A 13,901-nucleotide genomic window follows, 5' to 3' on the forward strand; every position below is an offset into this window, starting at 1 on the left:
CAAACGATAGGACACTACGTGAACTCTAAGCCCTTCTAATACAATACACATTGCCTCGTAAACTTCAATAGCGGAATGTTAAACAATTGCCTAATGTCAGTAACATCTTCATGTCAAGGGCGCGACGGCAGTCATTTGTTCCTAGAACAAAGCAGCGTGCGGTTGGTTTACATGTGGATTACTTATATCAAACAAGGAGTTAAATAAACGACTTCAAACCTAAGTACAGATAATATAATTTTAACTGGTTCCCCGCGTTACAGGCGAAGCCTAGTGCGGGGACCCCTGGTAATTCTTGTCAAGCACTGTATATTTTTAAATAAACACATTTTATTTATTATTTATTTAGTTCATGACATCAAAATTTCGTAAAAAGCACCAAAGTCTAAAATGTCACGGTTGATATTATGGGATTTTACATGATTATTATGGCCCGTGAAAAAATATTTATATACTTGGCGTAATTTTTAACCTCTAGCAATTAAATGTGTGTCATCATCAACATCATCAGCCTATGTTCGTCCACTGCTGGACATAGGCCTCTCCCATGGCACGCCACTGAGCACGATCCTCGGCCACTCTCATCCAGCTCTTGCCAGTCGCCCTGCGAAGATCATCCTACGCTACGTTTGCCGATCCGTGGTCTCCACTAAAGAACTCGTCCACCCGAACGGTTATCGTTTCTTCGGGTTATATGGCCGGCCCATTGCCACTTCAGCGTGCTAATGTAATGGGCTATGTCGATAACTTTGTTACGAATTCGATCTTTCAGAGAAACTCCGAGCATAGCCCTTTCCATAGCACGTTGAGCAACTTTAAATTTGTGGACCAGCAGGGCTACTACGAAACTCGAAACTCGAAGTTCGTGTCGTGCGGTCCCTCTGACACTTATACTATTTAATACGAGAGCCAGAGGGACGGTACGGTACGAACTTAGAGTTTCGAGTTTCGTAGTAGCCCTGCAGCCCTACCGTGAGCGTCCATGTTTCGGCACCGTATGTCATGACGGGTAGGACGCACTGATTGAAGACAAATTGAGAAATGTGTGTAATAACATTTAATTGCTTAAGCAAATAACTTTGTCATCTAAACAGTTGGTTGCTGACACAGCATAAAGAAGGTCATGTTTGTATATTGAGATGTTGACCCAGTCGTACTCAGCTATAAACTTGGACTTTGATCTTTGCAAATCAATGCAATTGTTTGGAATGTTTGTTTATAACATATTCGTGATTGGCACGTAGGTGTTTTTCAAGGAAGTAGGTAGATATTTAAATAATAGGTTGGTGGGCGATTTTATTTAAAGGCGGTGACACAGTAAAAGTACGTTTTTAATCAACATTAAAAAAAGAAAATTTTAGAAACTCGTTTCTTGCTTCCTATTTAAATTTGACCAAAAATACTTACCGTCCTTAAAGGATGGTAAAGGTTCTTTGAAGTAATTTTTTTAACCCCCGACGCAAAAAGAGGGGTGTTATTGTTCAAAGTTCAATATCTCAAAAACGGCTGAACCAATTTCATGGAAGTATCGCGTCTTACCAAAGGCCGTATTGTCTTACCCACTGACGTTCACGTACGCATTCAACATCTCTTTCTACCCTCATCTTAGATCCTGTGATAGAAAGAAGTATTGTTAGACACTATACCCCTTGGGGCCATGTAAACCCAACTAAAGCCTTCCAAACAGCATACAAAAGTCGTGACTCCAACTCGGACCGAAATCAGCTCTCATATTACACTTAATTGCCAATCAATTTGTCAAATTGGTTGTCGGCGTGGTCCGAAACGAGGTGCGCATGCGCAGTGCACACGGAACGCACGACAGTGTATTACAGGGAATTGGGTAGTTTGAAGTGATTTTGGTGTAATTATTTCAATTGACGGCTTCACAAGCGTCAGTGGATTTTACATTTCAATTTAAATTGCAGGAATTTACCTTGGTCTTATGTATTGACTAGCTTTTGTCCGCGGCTTCGCCCGCGTGGTATTCGGTTATCGCGCGCTCCTCCCTCGGGAACTGTGCATTTTTCTGGGCTAAAAAGTAGCCTACGTCACTCTCTGACCCATAAACTATCTCTATGCCAAAAATCACATCGATCCGCCGCTCCGTTTCGACGTGAAAGACGGACAAACATACATACAAACACACACACTTTCACGTTTATAATATTATTATAATATTATTATTATTATATAAGGGATCTCTTTCAGCTAACCTAGTTAGGAGAAGACAATTTATTTAGATGTACTTCAGAATATCAGAATACCAGATCAGTTCAACATGCCTGGTTTTCCATATTTCGTTAGTTGTTGATAAAAATATTTTCCATTTACTAATTTTAACACATACATTATTATTGTTAACAAATGTCAATGAACCCAGTCCGATAAAATAAATGTACTTAATTCTTCCAATGTGACAACAAGCTATGACACCCATTTAATAAACGCCTACGTAAAGACAACTAATAGAAGTGTAAGCTGCAAAGAAGGACTGGGTTCCGTTAATATAATATTATTATTAAGACATCTCATTCCATAGTGCTATTTCTGTTGTTTTTTTAGTTAATACACACATAAGTATTTTTTTTTTATTTATTTAACTTAAAAACAATTAATTATTACATTTAGTGTTACTCGCCAAACTGTAACGTTTATTGGCCGTATACTGGTGCCGAAAGTTGAAATTCATGAAAGTTCTTTAAAAACGTAGCGTGGCGCTTATTAAAAACAACCTCAAGTAGTCAAAAATGTAATCCAAGCAGATATTTTTCAAAAATAAATCGATTGATACCACCTCCGAGTAGTATTTTTACCAGATGTGATATTAAAATTGACCTTCTGCATTGGTCTTTAAATCAAAAAAATACTACAAAAATGTAACAAAAGTTATAGTAATTATATTTTTTAAATAATAACTGAAGTGATTAAAGCACGTTGGTCTAATGAGATGCAGAACTGTCTCTTTGGTCTACGATTTATTTGGATTTAGGGACATTTTTCTGTGAACTTGACATCACCGAATAAAGACGGAACTCTTAAAATAGTTTTCTCCGAGAAATTCCTAACTTTCTAATAGTTATGCAAGAGTTTTACTAAATCAAAGGTATAATAAACTGGCTTTAAATTCGTGTTATAAGTATAAAAACTGAATTCAAAGGTCGTTGGTAAAAAAACGTGCTTTATAAATAATGTATTAATGTGGTACGATTCCAGTTTCCATGCGTGGTATAGGATGATCATATTTCATTCTCAATAGGATTAAACGACTTAACGTCGTTTATTTTTAACTTCGATTAAGATTATTTTGATTATTTAGTTATGTAATAAATGAAAAAGTTTTGTAATTTTAATTTTATTTACGTGTATGTGTAACTAAAAACTAGATTAAGACGAAAAGTTGCTACTGAAATAAAATTGCTCAGATTAATGAGTTGAAATTCTCTTTTAATGTCGTTTATAATGATGACACAATGAGTGAGAGTTGTTCTGGTACAAAATGGAGGCTGGAGTCAAATTTTAAGCCCTCTAGGTTTTGAATGCAGCACTCAGGCATGTAAATAAAAAAGGCCCCTACCCTTTAGAACATCTCATTGAACGACAACTCATTGCTATGCATCTACCGGTAGACCGCAACTTGGATGTCATCAGTCCACCTAGTGGGAGGCTAACGCTTCGCCCTCCAGGCCACGGTAGCTTCTCGAGGACCTTTCTTTTTTGCGTTTTTGCGTAAACGCCACGCCAAGCGCCATATTCTTTCTCATTCTCGCTTATTGTACAAGTGGGATAAGATTGCGCTCCCGTCTTCCTTTTATGAGCACTAGTGACTCAGATCGTCCTGTATACAGAACTGCAATGGCCGCCAAGTATGGCGTTCATCCGCTAAGGCTATGTGGATCACTGGAAAGCTTGAAGGTGAACGTGCTTAATTTATAAGCTAATAGTTAATTGAGATTAACTGCTGTTGAATAACGTGTCACGATTTATCGGAGGATGACCGTTTATATGGATATGTTAAACGGTTTTTTTGTTTGAAGAATTCTGTTTATGTTGAATAATAACTTTTGTAAATTGTTAATTTTAATACTCAATGCGATTTGGCCACGTTATATGATAGGATAGGTAGTGCCACGAGAGTTGAAGTGAATGATTACACACACAGCTACCAAAATAACTGATTGCATAAAAGGAGAATGAACGAGTTAATGTCAAAATCCTGCTGTCATTACATGACACGTTCTTGTGTGTCTCAACTCTGGTGGCACTACTTGAAGCACCTCTATTTTCGGAGCAAATTGATACTAGTGTTTATTATTTGAATTGAAATTCTGGGATTTTTTTCATTGATGTTGCACTGAACAAAACTGTGCCAGATTTGAGTGCTTGAGATTTCGAGATATTATCCCAATTCCGTGGGAAGAATGAGATAAAAAGTAGCCTAAGGTGACACGGGGCTTTTGTAGCTGGGAGGATATTTTATCTGAGCCGTCTGATGGCGTCCTTACGACGTTCTTGTGTGTTGTGTGAAGACTTTTCTGGCGAACACAACGTAAAAGACCGCGAAGAACATGGTGTCGCAAGGACGCTATCAGATGGCTCAGATACAATGCCCCCCAGCTACAATAGTCGCGGGTCACCTTATGTGTTAAGAGTAAAAATATTTTTTTTAATATACTTTTTTATTTATTTGTTCTTTTTTTGTATTTTTTGTGGTATTTTGACTATGAGTAAAAATCACGAAAGGTTAAAGCGTTAAATTGGAAATTGTCTAAATTTGTCAGATGTGTATAATTACCCAATGTTACTTACGCAGATTTGCACTATCCCCGATGGTAATTAACTTAGTGTGAGCCGCACCAACTTGTCTTCAATTCAAATAATTATTTAAACTCCATGTGTTTGCGAATCTAAATGAGTCTTAAACCAATGAATATTAAATCAACCTATAGATGAAATATCAACCGGATGCGATACCTATTGTAGCATTGTATTGTGATGTATCACTGAACATGATATCTATGAATTTATTAAATTTAATTGAGCAATCGGTTTGAACTTCAGAAAATCATTTCTTTTCCTGTTATGGTACACAATATACAAATGTATAATTGTAATAATTAATGATATCCATAATTATTATTGTAATAATAAGGTCTCACGAACTTTCATAGGACCCGCATATAGTTAGTAAATTAACTTAGTTTTCGAGTAGGTACCCTTCTTGTGTAATATTATAGTACTTGGGTACAAGCACTTTTTTGCGTTAGTTAGACCAAGTTCACAGGTCTGCTGAATGAACAAACTATAAGGCAGGGTTTCCGAACCTTCTTTTGATGGACCCCTCCCTCGTTTATAAATAATACTCTCATGCGCTGTTGTAATATTTTTAAGTTTTTTTTTTATTTATTTCACCGTTCGTTAATATCTAAAAAACTAAAACTTTTTAGTTCGATCTGCTGTCAAACCGTTTTTTTTGTTTTTATTTATTATCCACCCCCATTAAGAACTCTCTACGCCCTCCTGCTAAAAAGTGACTAACTAAATATCGTCACTACTTTGAAAAAATCTCGTATCTAAAATCAATATGTCAACAAAATTGAACCTTGACATCATGTTCATAAAGTTCACTCAGAAAATTATCTATTTTGAGGTACGAGTTTTTTTAAGTAGTGACGCATTATGTCACTACCTAACCGTTACTATGCCATATATATAGGTGATTAAACATTTCTAATTGTTAGTAACCCTCTCAGTTCTCTTGAAATTATTATGTGTTTTGGCGCTTCACAAAAAAATCTAATGTAAAACCCATAAAACCATAAAGCATGAGCAAAGCAATAAAACTAAAGAAAGCTTTTAAAACACAACTTGACTAAAACACGTTTTAAAGATTTACCAAAACTAATGGACGCCATTATTAGCTTGAGTGAGATACTTTATCTTGAATCTTTGGATAAAAATAAATCTTAAGATAATTCAGAGAGCTAAAAAGACAAGCATTCTAAATTTATTGTGAAACGTCACAATAAACTTAAAACGCTTGTAGAAGACACCGGGTCCCTTTAAAACATGTATACGGTACATTTTTAATATAACTACCTATAGTTGTATAAAATTCCACCTTTTATTCAAGAATAAAAAAATGAAAATATGGAAAAACGCGCGCTTGATATTAGGTTGCTAATTATTTAATTTTACTGTGCTTTTGTTTTCTTTAATCAATTCTCAATGTCTCATACATAGTGTCAAATGTAGCGCGTTGGTGTCTTTATTACGTAAACTTCGCAATGTCAAATTAAGGTCACAGTTCTGAACTTGGCAATTCTCACAGACGTGAATAAAAGTCTTATATTTAGATTTGTAGTACTCATTCCTATAGCCTTTTTTTTAAATAAGATTTTACAAAAATATGGTCATTCATTACCAATTATTTAATATTAAGTATCTATCCAAGTAATCATCTTCACGTGAACACCATTATACAAAGAAATACAATACCTGCATTCATGCATGCCTTTACGCTTCAAACAAAGGGTTCAATTTGGCCTAATTAGCAACATAATCGTGTTTAAAATAACAGCCCATAACCACGGTTATGATGCATTTTTGTACACCCTTAAAGTAGCAGTTCTAAAGTAAAATTTGGCTTAAATTGGCGACCTGCGCAGACGCATCCGTGGCCTTGACAGCGTGACTTTTGTAAATGTCGGGATGCCAGAGGCCGCCATTAAAATCTCATAACAGTGATCATACCGAGTAATGTACATTCCTACAAATTAACAAAACATCTGTGGATGAAACTATAATAGATGTTAAGATACAGGTTATTATGTGTTTATTTGATTAAATATAGATACATCATATGAATATTTCGTATAAGTATAAATGCAAAAGTTATTGGATGTCGCGTGTCTGGGCCAATCAACTTTTTTACCCACACTGATCTGTCCGCGACATTTTTCAAACAATTGCAGATTTTTGTGAGTAAACATGTTTTTTCTGTAATTTAATAGATGGTGTACATGAATACATGCCATCCTACGTAAGTTCAACCTATTAAACCGTGAAATATCTTGTTGGAAGTACGATTTTTTGGTAACGCAGGAGACGCCCTAAGTGTGGGTAAAATAGTTGATTGGCCCGTCTGTGTATATTTGTTGCTCCTTCACTTTAAAATGGCTTGTTGGATTTGGACCATTTCACAGTATACGTCATAGTGACATCGCATCAATTAACAAGGAAAATCGTAATGACTTTACCTCTGAAAAGGTTCCATGGTGGTAAGTCCTTGAGTGTACATAGATACCTGGGTTCTCATGTAACACACACGCTATGAGTACTTTTTAAATAAATAAATGAACAATAAATATCATGGGACTCTTGACACCAATGGACCTAGTCCCAAATTAAACTGTGCTTGTACTATGGATACTAGGAAACAGATAAACATGCCGTATAGATAAATACATAATGAAATGGGTGGAACAACTATTTCTTGTTATTATTCTGTCCCGTCAGCGAGGGAACAAAAGTAGTACAGTTTAATAGAAGAAATGTTTTCACATTATACTAACATGCTTATTATATGACCAGTTATAGAAGATTATAGATTGGTTAAGATCGCGGGATCGCGGTGGATGCGAAAAGCACAAGACCGGTCTAAGTGGAGAGCCTTAGGCCTATGTCCAGCAGTGGACATGATGATGATGCTGCTGAATATTACGAAACCCTTCAAAGTGTGTGCCTTGACTCGTACTTGACCGATTTTAAACGCTTTTTATTATTTCAATAACTACTAGCAAGCTCTTAATATGGTGTCTCTATAATGTATGCGTCTAACTCAAGATAATGAGTCATGACTATATAAGGTACATTACTCTAGTAATCGGCAATTTAATCACGTTGCTAATGCATAAGATGGAATTTCAAGGTAGATAAATGAAGTGAAAAAAAATCTTGTCTGAGCCTTCTGTAGATATACATATTTATTATATCATGTTTTATATACATACACACATTTATACATACATATTATACCTGTAAATGAATGAAGGTTCTACAAGCGGAATATCTAGATGGCATTAGTATGGTAAGATCTGTTTGACGTTACACTCTTGCTAGTTATTTAAACCAATCAGAAATCTGACGTAAATTTCAAAGTTTTCAAACAGACCTAAGGATACTCACCAACTAACTAACTTGTCACAGAAACCCATTAGAAGAAAACTTTTTATAAAAAATACTACGTTTTATGAAATATTAATATATGCAATGAATGAAGGCGAATTTATTCCTTAAAGGATCTCTAACTGCCTAAATTTGACAGAATTAGACGAGCATTTATCATTTTGCATCTAAACACAAAATGAGAGAAAAATTAACATGGAATGAAACAAAAATAAAAAAATCACTGATCTAAACAGGGACCGACAAATAGTGAGTTTAAAAGTCGTAAAATTAATTAATGTTAAATGCTATGCAGTCCGCCATTAACCCATTTTTATTTTGCAATTACGGTTTTTTTTGACAGTTATTAAAATGCCTCAAATTCTAATGCGAACTGCATTTAAATGAAAGTGAAACAGAATGCGTTAACTCTAGGTAGTTTGTTAATTAAATCTGAAACTTTGAGAGATTGTGTCCGTTTCTAACGCATTTATTTTGAAATTAATAGACTGAAAAGGCTGGACCAGAAATTATGAAACACTGTAAAGATTTCCTCGTGATATTAACTAGATTATTAAAATAAATACGCAAAATAGAAACAAGTGGACTTTTTTACAAGCTTTTATTTAGTTTCATCTGTCCCGTTGTCTGTCTTTCTGTTTGTCTGTAATCAAATCTTGCAAGTTAAATTCGAACAATTTCCTGTAGTTGGATTGACTTGAAATTTGGTATACTTATGTAAGTTGCGTATCAATTACTGATGTGCCAACTTTCCAAAATTGGGGAATATTTCATATAGGAAAATTTCGGGAACTTCTCACAATTTTGTATGCGAATTGAAACTTTCCGTTTCTTAAACTTAAATTTCCAATATTTCTTGTGAAAATTTCCAGAAATTCCCGAGAACTTTGCCAACTTTTCGGAAACTTTCCGCAACTTGCACATCTGTAGTAACAATACAATAATCTGATAGTGACATTCTGGTAGTCCGGCCAGGATCGTCTCCACAGGACGGAACTCTTCAACAGTTAATGGCATCGACTTGAAATTTGGTATGCAAATGTAGTTTGGGTGACAATACAAGTACAGTCAACAAAATTACAGTCAGCAAAAAAAAGGTGGTATTAAAAATGATTTTTTTGTCAGAAACTTATTTATTTGAGACCTTTGCCCAGCAGTGGAGAACATTTTAGAGGCCACATAAAAAGAAGGGAAAACAAATCGGGATAATATCTCTACATCTCAATTTTTTTAGAATGTTCCACGTTTTTATATGTTGCTTTATTAAAAATGCTGGGCAGATTTAGATATTAATTTGTGAATAGATAGCTGGACATCTGGAGTAAAAAATTATGCTAAATCTCGAAATTTCAACCGCTCTAATTTTTGGGTATTACCGTGGGATTTTAGTAAAATTTCGGAATTTTACTCGTAGTTCAACTGCAATATCGACGGTAAAGTAACAAGACCTCCTAACTGATAAATCTCGAACATGCAACTTAGGAGGTTTATCTAGGGGTACTAAGGTCCTCAATTGCATGTTAAACATCATCCCGTTAGGAGGTATTGTTACTTCACCGTCGACATGCCGCCGTAGGTATGTTCGCTAATATTTAAAGTATTTTTATCTCTCAGAAGGGCATTTTTTTTAGTAATCTCAGAGGATGAAAACACTTAACTTAATTTACCATTAATATGCACACACATACTAGTTCAGAATAACTTTGTGTAATTGGATCATTCACAGTCTACAAGTAACTTGTCAAGTGATTACAAAATACGTAGTAACTAGAATTTGGAATATTTAAAACATCTTATAATGTATCAGGTCTTATTTAAATTAATACGTGATAAGACTGATAAAGGTACCACATGTATTCATTGTCTACGTTTTTTTGGGGCTCTTTACCCGAAGGGGACAAACGGAATCGTATAACAGTCGCCAGTCTTCCTGTCATAAGGCTGTATCTTAAGAACCGATGAAAGACAAAAACAATGAAAAGGATTAAAAAAAATCTTGATCGTACTCTCCAATAAAATTTAATTTTCAATTTAGAACTTATTTTCTTGTGACCCATAAAAAAAATCACTGAGTATGTCTGAACTATAAGTTTAGACCTGCAAGAAAAATCATGCACGTTGCATTACAGATGTTTTAGTTTCTTAACTAAGGCATTTTTTTATATTGTAATTTATAGGTATGTTTTTTTTGTATTTTATTTTCTTTTGACACTTTTTTCAGTTTCTTGCGGAGCATTCTTCTTGGCAATGATGGTCTTTCCGAAAGCGTAACTACGCTTTTTTTAAACTTAAAAAAGTGTCACGTAAAGGAGCCTATTGCGGCCTACTTGCAGAATAAACCTTTTGTTTTAATTTTTTACATTGCTGCGCTCGATTATCCACTACAAACTCGTTGGCTTTCCGACCTTAAAATGTAATGCAACTTGCACGATTTTTCTTACAAGTCTAAACTGGCATTATAGCTACTTGAAATCATAACTAGTTACAAAATTATCGACGCGTGCGTTTATTTGATTACGTTTTTTACATAATTTCCTGTAAAAAATGGTTAAGTAACAACACGGCTCAGCTGTTCGCAAAGTTGTGACTTTTCTACCGGTCACGGGTCACTGAACTTAATAAACCGTAACTGGATATAATTGTCAAATCAGATTGACATTAGTGAAGCAAAAAATTGGTGACTTTATTTGATTGTCATTTTTATTGCGTAGCTGTTTATGTAACTTCTGTTTATGTAAAATTTACTAATGGTAAATGTGATGCCGTCTCTGTTAAGTCGTATAAAACAAATAGAGACCGCATTAATTAATACAAAGTATTTATAATGAAAGAAATAATTTATTGCCATAAAAAAACAGTTAAAAAACTTAGTTACACTGGGTAAGGGTGGTAAAACTAACAGTAGAAGAAAAAAACCTGTAAACCTATTTATAAACCTATAGTTATTTTATCTGAACTTCTAACATATCTCTCTATCCATATGCTCTTGCTGAACACAGTTTAAAATATTAAAATTCATCATCATCATCATCATATCAGCCATAGAACGTCCAATATTAGATACAGGCCTTCCCCATCAGCCTCCAATTGCTTCGATTGACAGCAGCCAGCAACCGCGGCGCGGAATATTTTAAAATTAAATATAAAAAATATCTGTATACTTGAATTAAAATTAAGTAAATCATTAAATTAAATGAAGTAAAAATGTATCTTCATTGAGTTGAAATCACACATTGATCACAAATCAATACAAAGAGTAAGACGAGTTAACAAGAGAGCACTGACATTATTAAAATGAAATAGGCGGCGATGAATTACCAATATCCGGTATGAACCAATTACACACGTCTAACGTCTAAAACCTTCTCGATAGCCTTGACTTTCAACAATAACCGGCGATTACCACATTAAAGTCCAACCGTAAAAACACCTGGCAGTGAAAGTCCAATCAGCAATTCACCATTGCTTGAATGTTATGCAACCGGCAAAATATTCTTTGGTTGACAATAATTTGATACCATTAGCGTTACTAGGGGAACTCGATTGGATCGTGAAGTTTGATATCGAGTTTCGAGCGAGTCAACAAACTGCCAAGCCAATGCAGTTACACTGTCACAGATAAGATATATAGGTTATAGTGTCGGTAAAAAAAAAGTTAGATAATCGGAAAATGTTGACCACGTATTTTTATTTTTTTCCCACCAGTTCTTTGGCAAGAGAAAAAAAAACATGTTTTACGTCAACTTTTATTGCCACATTTTCTTTATTGTAATTTAAGAATAGGTAAGAGTACTTCAATATTATTTTTATTGTCGCATTTTTGAAACATAAATTGATTTTTATTCTCCCATTCGTAAAACCTAAATCATACATGGATGACAACCTTTGCTAGGGTTGACGATTCTGAAAAGCGTTTATTTTACTTGCAACTTCTTCCATTTTAAATAGCACAATGAAAACAAGTTACTGTCAACAAAAAATACAATCAGGAAAAATCAAACAAAAACAATTAAAACTTTTTTTTGTTCTCCGAGATCCCTTGGTAACGCAATCAATACCTTTTGCTTGTGTCTCCCGGTGCGTATCATGTAATTCTATATCTAAGTTGTTAGCAATCAAAATAATAACACCCTGTCTCTTTGTTTGCCAACAATCAAAAGCAAAACAAAACTAAGTGGTTATGTCACATACGATTTATAAAATAACAATCTGATTTAACCATTTTTACTGGCAAATGAAAGTTTTGTAAACATAACGCGAAATGTCAACATCATCATATTATTATCCATATGGCTATCTCACTGCAAAGCACAAGCGTCCTCTCAGAATGAGAGGGCTGTAATTCCCACGCGTGCCCGGTGTGGTTTGTGAACTTCACACGTTCACACATTGGTTTGCATCGAAGGTGTTGTGCAGAATTCCTTCAAATGTTCACCTTCACTTATAAGGTTGTGGTAAATTTCTAATGCATTGTCGTGCGTAAATTATTTCTAATGCATTGTCGAGCAGAATTTATTCTGTAATACTCAGAGGTAAGTTCGGATTTGAACCCACAATCCACTGCTCGAGAGGCCATAGGTAAAACCAGTAGGTGACTTGTCATACTAGATATATCTATGTCTGTCTGTCTGTCACCTCTTTATGCTTAACACGCTGAGCCGATTTGGTTGTAATTTGGTATGGAGATAGATTAAGACTTCGGGAAGGATGTTGGATAGTTTGTATCCCGGAAAATTGCGTAGTAAACCAATTCTTCATAGAACAGTTAACCCTTGGGGGGAAAAGTCCTCAAATGGCATCCACGAACCTGAAGACGAGGCGTTGACAAGCCTCCCACTTGGTGGACTGATTGGCATCGTGAGAAATACGGGCAACCGTATGCAAGTGGCGAGTTGTTGTTCATTGTGGCGTTCTAAGGGGGGAGGGGGTCTTTGTTCAGCAGTGGACGTCTGCTGATGATGAACATGGACAGAGTCGCGTGCAACGTTTCATTTAATGTCTATAAATACATTTTCACTCTCGTTGGTTGACGCTATTGATTTATTATTAATGATATGATTTTACACGCTTGTTTTTAATTAACTTTTATTTGACAAGTTACATGAATAAATTATACTATGTTCGCACTCGATCACATATATATTTCAGTTTCACTGGCACGAAAAGTTGGATCATTGATTTATTGACTTGTACCACGGTGACACAGTAGACAGTTAAAAAAAAGTAGGCAATGACAAAAAGGGATATTTACTTTGTTACGTCACACCAACCGTTTAGTAAACATACCTGTCCGTGTCGTGCCCGATTCTAGAATAGGACGAACCGATCTTCCCGTGAGTATCGTAAAAGGCGACTAATGGAACTTATGTAAGAGTGAGCATCGAAATTCGAAAATCGAAGTACGTATCGTACCGTCCCGCTGACGCTAATGTTATTTCATACGAGAGTGAGAGGGACGATACGATACGAACTTCGATCATCGAATTTCGTAGTAGCCTACAGCACTGTGGTGCGGAAGGCAAAGGAAAACACCGAACTATTCGAAGAAAGTCATCATAAAGATTCACTACTGAACCTCAACTCACGACCACGATAATTATATCAAAAAAGTAGCGTCTAACAAGTCATATCACCTACCAGTTTAATAAAGAAAATAAATCATTTTATTAATTTGATACGCAGAGCTCCTGGCTACGAAGTCCTATACTACGAAG

At 35.2% G+C, this 13,901-nt stretch overlaps 1 protein-coding gene across 1 annotated transcript in view; it reads left to right on the top strand.

Moving 5' to 3' along the window:
• Positions 1-13,901, top strand: part of LOC141435788 (uncharacterized) — a 123,749-nt gene that overhangs the window by 41,991 nt on the left and 67,857 nt on the right. The gene's annotated exons all lie outside the window — the stretch shown is intronic.

The sequence above is a fragment of the Choristoneura fumiferana genome, chromosome 15, assembly GCF_025370935.1.
Source record: "Choristoneura fumiferana chromosome 15, NRCan_CFum_1, whole genome shotgun sequence".
Lineage (NCBI taxonomy): Eukaryota > Metazoa > Arthropoda > Insecta > Lepidoptera > Tortricidae > Choristoneura > Choristoneura fumiferana.